The sequence below is a fragment of the Hordeum vulgare genome, chromosome 5H (genome assembly GCF_904849725.1).
Source record: "Hordeum vulgare subsp. vulgare chromosome 5H, MorexV3_pseudomolecules_assembly, whole genome shotgun sequence".
NCBI classification, from domain to species: domain Eukaryota; kingdom Viridiplantae; phylum Streptophyta; class Magnoliopsida; order Poales; family Poaceae; genus Hordeum; species Hordeum vulgare.
The window spans coordinates 5,443,374-5,453,747 of NC_058522.1; positions in this window are offsets into that span (position 1 = coordinate 5,443,374).

The window sequence follows — 10,374 nt, forward strand, 5'->3', positions numbered from 1 at the left end:
CCTATATATATCAGGCACTTTTGGCCATTGAGAGACAGACTTTTCCCTCTCCCTCGGCGCAGCCCTGCTCTTCTTTCTCCTCCTCTGTGCCGGTGCTTGGCGAAGCTCTGCCGGGAGACCTCGTCTCTCCATTGACACCACGCCGTCGTGCTGCTGGAGTTCTTCCCCAACCTCTCCCTCCTCCTTGCTGGATCAAGGTGCGGGAGACATCACCGGGCTGCACGTGTGTTGAACGCGGAGGTGCCGTAGTTCGGCACTAGATCGGAATCGCTGCGAGTACGACTCCATCAACCGCGTTCTACCAACGCTTCCGCTTAGCGATCTTCAAAGGTATGAAGATGCTCTTACCCCTGTCTCGTTGCTGGTCTCTCCATAGGAAGATCTGAATATGCGTAGGAAAATTTTGAATTTATGCTACGTTACCCAACAGTGGTATTAGAGCTAGGTTTTCTATGCGTAGATTCTATGCACGAGTAGAACACAAAAGTTGTGGGCGATGATTTGTCAATTTGCTTGCCGCTACTAGTCTTATTCTTTTCTGGCGGTATTGTGGGATGAAGCGGCCCGGACTGACTTTACACGTACGCTTACGTGAGACTGGTTCCACCGACAGACATGCACACCGTGCATAAGGGTGGCTAGCGGGTGTCTGTCTCTCCTACTCTAGTCGGATTGGATTTGATGAAAAGGGTCCTTATGAAGGGTAAATAGCTTTGGCATATCATCGTTGTGGCTGTCATGTAGGTAAGAAGGCGCTCTTGCTAGAAACCCAAATCAGCCACGTAAAACTTGCAACAACAATTAGAGGACGTCTAACTTGTTTTTGCAGGGTTTGACATGTGATGTGATATGGCCAAAGTTGTGATGTTGCATGTATGATGTATGAGATGATCATGTTATTGTAATAGGTTTCACGACTTGCATGTTTATGAGTATGACAACCGGCAGGAGCCATAGGAGTTGTCTTAATTTATTGTATGAGATGCAACGCCATGTGCTTACTACTTTTACTTCATTGCCAACGGTTAGCTATAGTAGTAGTGATAGTAGTAGTTGGCGTGACGACTTCACGGAGACACGATGATGGAGATCATGATGATGGAGATCATGGTGTCACGCCGGTGACGATGATGATCATGCGATGCCTGAAGATGGAGATCGAAAGAGCAAAGATGATAATGGCCATATCATGTCACTATATGATTGCATTGTGATGTTTATCATGTTTTACATCTTATTGCTTAGAACGATGGTAGCATAATAAGATGATCCCTCTTAAAATTTTGAGAACGTATTCCCCTAAGTGTGCACCGTTGCGAAGGTTCGTTGTCTCGAAGCACCACGTGATGATCGGGTGTGATAGATTCTAACGTTCGCATACAACGGGTGTAAGCCAGATTTACACACGCGAAACACCTAGGTTGACTCGACGAGCTTAGCATGTACATACATGACCTCGAATACAAGAGACTGAAAGTTCGAACATGAGTCGTATGGTTGAATACGATCAGCATGCAGTTGCTCACCATGGTGACTAGTCCGTCTCACGTGATGATCGGACACGGGTTAGTCAACATGGATCATGTATCACTTAGATGACTAGAGGGATGTCGATTTAAGTGGGAGTTCATACTTAATTTGATTAAATGAACTTAGTTGTCATGAACTTAGTCTAAAAGTTGTCTTTATAAATATTGTAGATGGCCAACGTCAACCTCAATTTCAACGCATTCCTAGAGAAAAACAAGCTGGAGATGATGGTAGCAACTATGCGGACTGGGTTCGCAACTTGAAGCTCATCCTTGAAGCAGCTAAAAAGGCTTATGTCCTTGATGCGCCGCTAGGTGACCCTCCCGCTCCCGCAGCAGCCCAGGACATTCTGAACGTCTGGCAAACGCGGAGTGATGACTACTCTCTGGTTAGGTGTGGCATGTTATACAGTTTAGAAACGGGGCTCCAAAGGCGTTTTGAGCAACACGGGGCATATGAGATGTTCCAGGACCTGAAGCTAGTTTTTCAAGCTCATGCCCGTGTCGAGAGATATGAAGTCTCCGACAAGTTCTTTAGCTGTAAGATGGAGGAGAACAGTTCTGTCAGTGAGCACATACTCAAAATGTCTGGGTTACACGGTCGTCTGACTTCACTTGGAGTCGAACTTCCGGATGATGCTATAATTGACAGAATCCTCCAGCTCTCCCACCAAGCTACAAAGGCTTTGTGCTTAACTACAACATGCAAGGGATGGAGAAGACCATTCCCGAGTTGTACTCGATGCTCAAATCTGCAGAAGTAGAAATCAAGAAAGAGCATCAAGTGTTGATGGTCAACAAGACCACTAGTTTCAAGAAAGGCAAGGGTAAGAAGAACTTCAAGAAAGACGGCAAGGCTGTTGCCGCGCCCGGTAAGCCAGATGCCGGGAAGAAGAAAAAGAATGGACCCAAGTCTGAGACTGAGTGCTTCTATTGCAAGGGAAAAGGTCACTCGAAGCGGAACTGCCCCAAATACTTAGCGGACAAGAAGGCCGGCAACATTAAAGGTATATGTGATATACATGTTATTGATGTGTACCTTACCAGCGCTCGTAGTAGCTCCTGGGTATTTGATACCGGTGCTGTTGCTCACATTTGCAACTCAAAGCAGGAACTGCGGAATAAGCGGAGACTGGCCAAGGACGAGGTGACGATGCGTGTCGGGAATGGTTCAAAGGTCGATGTGATCGCCGTCGGCACGCTGCCTCTACATCTACCATCGGGATTAGTTTTAAACCTTAATAATTGTTATTTAGTACGAGCTTTAAGCATGAACATTGTATCAGGGTCTTGCTTAATGCGAGACGGCTACTCATTTAAGTCAGAGAATAATGGTTGTTCTATTTATATGAGTGATATGTTTTATGGTCATGCTCCGCTGGTGAATGGTTTATTCTTGATGAATCTCGATCGTGATGTTACACATATTCATAGTGTGAGTACCAAAAGATGTAAAGTTGATAATGATAGTCCCACATACTTGTGGCACTGCCACCTTGGTCATATCGGCGTTAAGCGCATGAAGAAGCTCCATACTGATGGACTATTAGAGTCTCTTGACTTTGAATCATTTGACACATGCGAACCGTGCCTCATGGGCAAAATGACTAAGACTCCATTCTCAGGAATAATGGAGAGAGCAACCGACTTATTGGAAATAATACATACTGATGTGTGTGGTCCAATGAACGTTGAAGCTCGCGGTGGTTATCGTTATGTTCTCACTCTCACCGATGATTTGAGTAGGTATGGGTATATCTACTTGATGAAGCACAAATCTGAGACGTTTGAAAAGTTCAAGGAATTTCAGAGTGAGGTTGAGAATCAACGTGACAGAAAAATTAAATGTCTACGATCTGATCGTGGAGGAGAATATTTGAGTCACGAGTTTGGCACACACCTAAGGAAGTGTGAAATTGTTTCACAACTGACGCCGCCTGGCACACCGCAACGCAATGGAGTGTCTGAACGTCGTAATCGCACTTTATTAGATATGGTACGATCTATGATGTCTCTTACCGACTTACCGCTATCATTTTGGGGATATGCATTAGAAACTGCAGCATTCACGTTAAATAGGGCACCGTCTAAATCCGTTGAGACGACACCGTATGAACTATGGTTTGGCAAGAAACCTAAGTTGTCGTTTCTTAAAGTTTGGGGCTGCGATGATTATGTGAAGAAACTTCAACCAGAAAAGCTCGAACCCAAAGCGGAGAAATGCGTATTCATAGGATACCCTAAGGAAACTATTGGGTATACCTTCTATCTTAGATCCGAAGGTAAAACCTTTGTTGCCAAGAACGGATCCTTTCTAGAGAAAGAGTTTCTCTCGAAAGAAGTAAGTGGGAGGAAGGTAGAACTTGATGAGGTAATTACACCCCCTCTCGAACAGGATACTAGCGCAGCGCGGGAAGTTGTTCCTGTGGCGCCTACACCGACTGAAGAGGAAGTTAATGATGACGATCATGAAGCTTCGGATCAAGTTACTACCGAACCACGAAGGTCCACAAGGGCACGCTTCACACCAGAGTGGTACGGCAACCCTGTGATGGAAATCATGTTGTTAGACAACGGTGAACCTTCGAACTATGAAGAAGCGATGGCGGGCTCGGATTCCAACAAATGGCTTGAGGCTATGAAATCCGAGATAGGATCCATGTATGAGAACAAATTATGGACTTTCGTGGACTTGCCCGATGACCGGCGAGCCATAGAAAATAAATGGATCTTCAAGAAGAAGACTCATGCAAACGGTAATGTAACCGTTTACAAAGCTCGACTTGTCGCAAAGGGTTTTCGACAAATTCAAGGAGTTGACTACGAAGAGACTTTCTCTCCCGTAGCGAAGCTGAAATCAGTCCGAATCATGTTAGCAATTGCCGCCTTTTATTATTATGAAATTTGGCAAATGGACGTCAAAACAGCGTCCCTTAACGGGAACCTTAAGGAAGAGTTGTATATGATGCAACCAGAAGGTTTTGTCGACCCTAAGGGTGCTAACAAAGTGTGCAAGCTCCAACGCTCCATCTATGGGCTGGTGCAAGCATCTCGGAGTTGGAACATTTGCTTTAATGAGGTGATTAAAGCATTTGGGTTCATACAGGTTTACGGAGAAGCCTGTCTGTACAAGAAAGTGAGTGGGAGCTCTGTAGCTTTCCTCATACTGTATGTGGATGACATATTATTGATGGGGAATAATATAGAGATGTTGGAGAGCATAAAGGCCTATTTGAACAAGAGTTTTTCAATGAAGGACCTTGGAGAAGCTGCATACATATTAGGCATCAAGATCTATAGAGATAGATCGAGACTCCTCATAGGTCTTTCGCAAAGTACATACCTTGACAAGATATTGAAAAAGTTCAATATGGAAAACTCAAAGAAAGGGTTCTTGCCAGTTTTGCAAGGTATGAGATTGAGTAAGACTCAGTCGCCGACCACGGCAGCAGATAGAGAGAAGATGAGTTCTGTCCCCTACGCTTCAGGCGTGAGCTCTCTAATGTATGCCATGCTGTGTACCAGACCTGATATAAACCTTGCCGCAAGTTTGGTAGGGAGGTACCAAAGTGATCCAGGTATGGAACACTGGACAGCGGTCAAGAATATCCTTAAGTACCTGAAAAGGACTAAGGAAATGTTTCTCGTTTATGGAGGTGACGAAGAGCTCGTCGTAAAGGGTTACGTCGACGCTAGCTTCGACACAGATCCGGATGACTCTAAGTCACAGACCGGATACGTATATGTGTTGAATGGTGGGGCAGTGAGCTTGTGCAGCAGCAAGCAAGAAGTCGTGGCAGCATCTACATGTGAAGCGGAGTACATAGCTGCTTCAGAAGCAGCTCATGAAGGAATTTGGATGAAGGAGCTCATCACTGACCTTGGAGTGGTTCCAAGCGCGTCGGGTCCAATGACACTCTTCTGTGATAACACTGGGGCCATTGCCATAGCCAAGGAGCCCAGGTTTCACCGGAAGACGAAGCACATCAAACGCCGCTACAACTCTATCCAGGACCATGTCCAGAGTGGAGTGATAGATATTTGTGAAGTACACACGGATCTGAATATTGCAGACCCGTTGACTAAACCTCTTCCACGAGCAAAACATGATCAACACCATAATGCTATGGGTGTTCGATACATCACAATGTAACTAGATTATTGACTCTAGTGCAAGTGGGATACTGTTGGAAATATGCCCTAGAGGCAATAATAAAATGGTTATTATCATATTTCCTTGTTCATGATAATCGTCTATTGTTCATGCTATAATTGTATTAACAGGAAACAGTAATACATGTGTGAATAAATAGATCACAATGTGTCCCTAGCAAGCCTCTAGTTGGCTAGCTCGTTAGTCAATAGATGATAATGGTTTCCTGATCATGGGCATTAGATGTCATTGATAACGAGATCACATCATTAGGAGAATGATGTGATGGACAAGATCCAATCCTAAGCATAGCAGTAGATCGTATTGTTCGTATGCTAAAGCTTTTCTAATGTCAAGTATCTTTTCCTTCGACCGTGAGATTGTGCAACTCCCGGATACCGTAGGAGTGCTTTGGGTGTATCAAACGTCACAACGTAACTGGGTGACTATAAAGGTGCACTACGGGTACCTCCGAAAGTGTCTGTTGGGTTGGTACGAATCGAGATCGGGATTTGTCACTCCGTGTGACGGAGAGGTATCTCTGGGCCCACTCGGTAGAACATCATCATGAGCTCAATGTGACTAAGGAGTTAGTCACACGATGACGTGCTACAGAACGAGTAAAGAGACTTACCGGAAACGAGATTGAACAAGGTATAGGTATACCGACGATCGAATCTCGGGCAAGTTCTATACCGACAGACAAAGGGAATCATATACGGGATTGATTGAATCCTTGACATCGTGGTTCATCCGATGAGATCATCGTGGAGCAAGTGGGAGCCACCATGGGTATCCAGACCCCGCTGATGGTTATTGGCCAGAGAGGTGTCTCGGTTATGTCTGCCTGTCTCCCGAACCCGTAGGGTCTACACACTTAAGGTTCGATGACGCTAGGGTTATAGGGAATTGTTATACGAGGTTACCGAAAGATGTTCGGAGTCCCGTATGAGATCCCGGACGTCACGAGGAGCTCCGGAATGGTCCGGAGGTAAAGATTGATATATAGGACGGATGGTTTCGGATACCGGAAGTGTTTCGGGCATCACCGGTAACGTACCGGGACCACCGGAGGTGGCCCCGGGGGACCACCGAAGGGGGGCAACGACCCCGGGAGGTAAGGTGGGCCAAGTGGGGGTGGGAACCAGCCCCTAGGTGGGCTGGTGCGCCTCCCCACTCAGCCCAATGCGCAGGGGAGAGAAAAGGGGGGGCAAACCCTAAGCCAGGTGGGCCTAAGGCCCACCAGATGGTGCGCCACCCCCTCCTCCCCCTCTGGCCACCGCACCTCCCATCTGGGGGGGCTGCCGCACCCCCTAGGGTGGGAACCCTAGGGGTGGCACCCCCTCTCCCCTCCCCCTATATATATCGGGCACTTTTGGCCATTGAGAGACAAACTTTTCCCTCTCCCTCGGCGCAGCCGTGCTCTTCTTTCTCCTCCTCTGTGCCGGTGCTTGGCGAAGCTCTGCCGGGAGACCTCGTCTCTCCATCGACACCACGCCGTCGTGTTGCTGGAGTTCTTCCCCAACCTCTCCCTCCTCCTTGCTGGATCAAGGTGCGGGAGACGTCACCGGGCTGCACGTGTGTTGAACGCGGAGGTGCCGTAGTTCGACACTAGATCGGAATCGCTGCGAGTACGACTCCATCAACCGCGTTCTAGCAATGCTTCCGCTTAGCGATCTTCAAAGGTATGAAGATGCTCTTACCCCTCTCTCGTTGCTGGTCTCTCCATAGGAAGATCTGAATATGCGTAGGAAATTTTTGAATTTATGCTACGTTACCCAACATCATGTTCATCCAACATGCAGGTCTCTGCCTTACGATCCAGAGCCTCTATGAATTGGAGCAGTCGGTCTTGCTCATCCTTATAAATCCCCGAAACATTCTTAGCCCAACCTCTCAAGAATTGTCTAAGGTGTCGTATTTTATTTTGCCAAACGTCTACACTAGATTTCCCACCCGTATCCTTGCTCCATTCTCTAGCAATCATGTCTATAAAACCCTCATGTGTGAACCAACTTGATTCAAAGGAGAAAGTAACTTTTTTTCCTTTGTGAGTGGCATTGCCAGAATCTAGCAAAAGTGGAGTATGATAAGATATAGCCCTCTGCATAGCAGAAACTATGACTAATGGAAACTTCTATTCCCAGTCAACACTAGTAAGTACCCTGTCCAATTTTTCAAAAGTCTGATTATGTAAAGAGTTGGCCCAAGTATATTTCCTACATGAGAGTTCAATCTCCCGTAGGTTTAGGCTCTCTATAATTGTATTGAACATAAAGGGCCATCTACCATCAAAATTATCGTTGCTTTTAAAAATGGGAGAGATTTTCACTTCCCGGCCTCTTCACCAACAAGGGATGCATACGACCATTTTAGTATGAGTACCAAGATAAACATGGTCCTCAGAATTTTTTAAATGAGTATCAAGATTTTTTTGATGAGTGGTTTTACCACACGCCAAACTTGATCCTTAATAAATGGGAGAAAACTCCCTGTGCATCACCTGTCAATTCTAGGAATTGAACTCGGGTCGTTGGGCTGCACAACCGCATGCCCAACCACTGAGCCAAGGCTCTCTTTGCTAAAAATGGGAGAGATTTTCACTTCCCGGCCTCTGCACCAACAAGGGATGCATACGGCCATTTTAGTATGAGTACCATTCTAGTAGTTGATGTACAACTAACTAACAACCGATGTGCAATTTTCTCCCTATCCATGGATAGGCAGTTTTCATTGATGGCACCTCCACCTCAAACTACCGCTGATAGTGAGATGTGCAATTTGATCTATTGCTCAGGCCAATTGTCTAGTAGTTGATGTGCAACTTTCTTCTGTCCGTGGATGTGTAGCTTTCTTTGTTTGCTACCTCGGCCAACTGCCTAGCAGTGGATGTGCAACTTCGGATGCTCCCCCGACCAACAACTTAATAGTAATGCGCAACTTTCCTCAGTAACTCCGGCATATGTGTAATTTTTCTTGCTAGCACCCCGTCTAAACCACCCCTGCTAGTGAGATTGTGCAATTTCTGTCAATATGCAAATTTGCAGTACCCTTGTCGATGTGCAATTTTTACCATCCAGCTATCCCTGCCAGTGAGATGTGCAGCTTCGTCTGTTGCCTAGGCCAACTACTTAGCGGACTATGTGCAACTAAAGTCTATTGCCTCCACCAACTGAAATTGCACATCCACAAGTAGTAAGGGTAGGAAGTTGCACATCGACTACGAGGAAATTGGCTACGACAACACGTTAAGTTGCACATATCGCTGATAGGATATGTAGGGTTGGGTGCGCAGCAGTCCTACCAGTGAGATGTGCAGCTTCGTCTGTTGCCTAGGCCAACTACTTAGCGGACTATGTGTGTGACAGCCCGATGCCGACGTTCCAGAAGATTCCCCTCTCTTTCCGTTTTCGTCGTGTGGCTTATTTTATTTGTCGTGTCATCATCGCATCCTGCGCATCATTTGCATTGCATCGGCATCTCCGTTGCCGCCAGTTTTCAAAATTTGCATCCGGTAGTAGTTGCCGGTATCCGTCGTTGTCCTTCTGAGCCCGACCGCACTCGCACGCGCCCGCGACATCGTTCGAAACCCTGTTTTTAAAGTGCGTTTAAAACTTTCTCTGATCGGGTGGAGATTTGACGTGCGGTCGTAATTAGTTATCGCTAGACCGTGTGTCGAATTTCGTCGCGATCGGAGACCGTCTGGTACCCGAACGGTCGACCGTAACGGCACCGTATTCGGGCTACCGTCAGACGTCTGTCGGTGTTTTAAAATTCGTGCCGCGTTGCCCGTTCTCCCTCTCGTCTCCGGATATCCCCTCTACACGGCCTACCCAAACCCGCGTTCTGAATCGTCCGAATCCGACCCCGCGGTGGGATCCGGAACGCGATTCCGATTAATCGAGCCCCCCGTTTGTCTATATATAGCCCCCATGCCATTAATTAGACAACCCCTCTCTCTCCCTCGAAATTTGTGCCTCCCCTAACCCTAATCGTCTCTCTCTCCTCCCTGTCCCCCTCCTCCACCCGCCGGGCCCGCCCCAAGCCCATCTGGCCGAGCTCCCTGCTCCTGCGCCGTTCTCCCCGCCGTCATTGGAGCGAGGCTCCCGCAGCCCTTCCGCGTTCCTCGGTGGCCGCGCCATCCCTGGCCGCCTCCCCGTCGCCTGGATCCGGCCTCGCCGGCCCTGCCTGCCAGATCCCCCAGCCCCGTCGGCCAAGTCCAGCAGCTGCCGGCATCTTCCCCGCCACCGGCCAGCAGCCGCGCACCGCCCGGAGCCCGTTTCGCCTCGCCGTCGCCTGGATCCGGTGCGGGCAGGCCGGAGCTGCCCGTTCCCGGCAGGATCCCGCCGCCCCTCGCCGGTTCGAGCCAGCCTGGAGCCGCCAGCAGCAGCGGCCGCCATGGCCCCGTGCTGTGCACGAGGAGGATGACGACTCGCAACGCCAGATCGCCCGCTCCTGGGCCTCCCGTCCGCCACCAGCCGCTGCGGCCCAGACCGCGTCGCCCCGGCCTAGTTCGGTAGCCCCAGCCGGCTGCTAGCCTCGCCAGCCGCTGGGCTGCCTCAGTGCCGCCTCGGCCCAGCTGGCCCAGCCCCAGCGCCCGACCAGGCCGGCTGCCCCCTCTCTCCACCGGCCCGTGTGGCCCTCTGGTGAGCACCCCCTAGTCATGCTAAGTCTCTCCCGTGGCGTCATTTA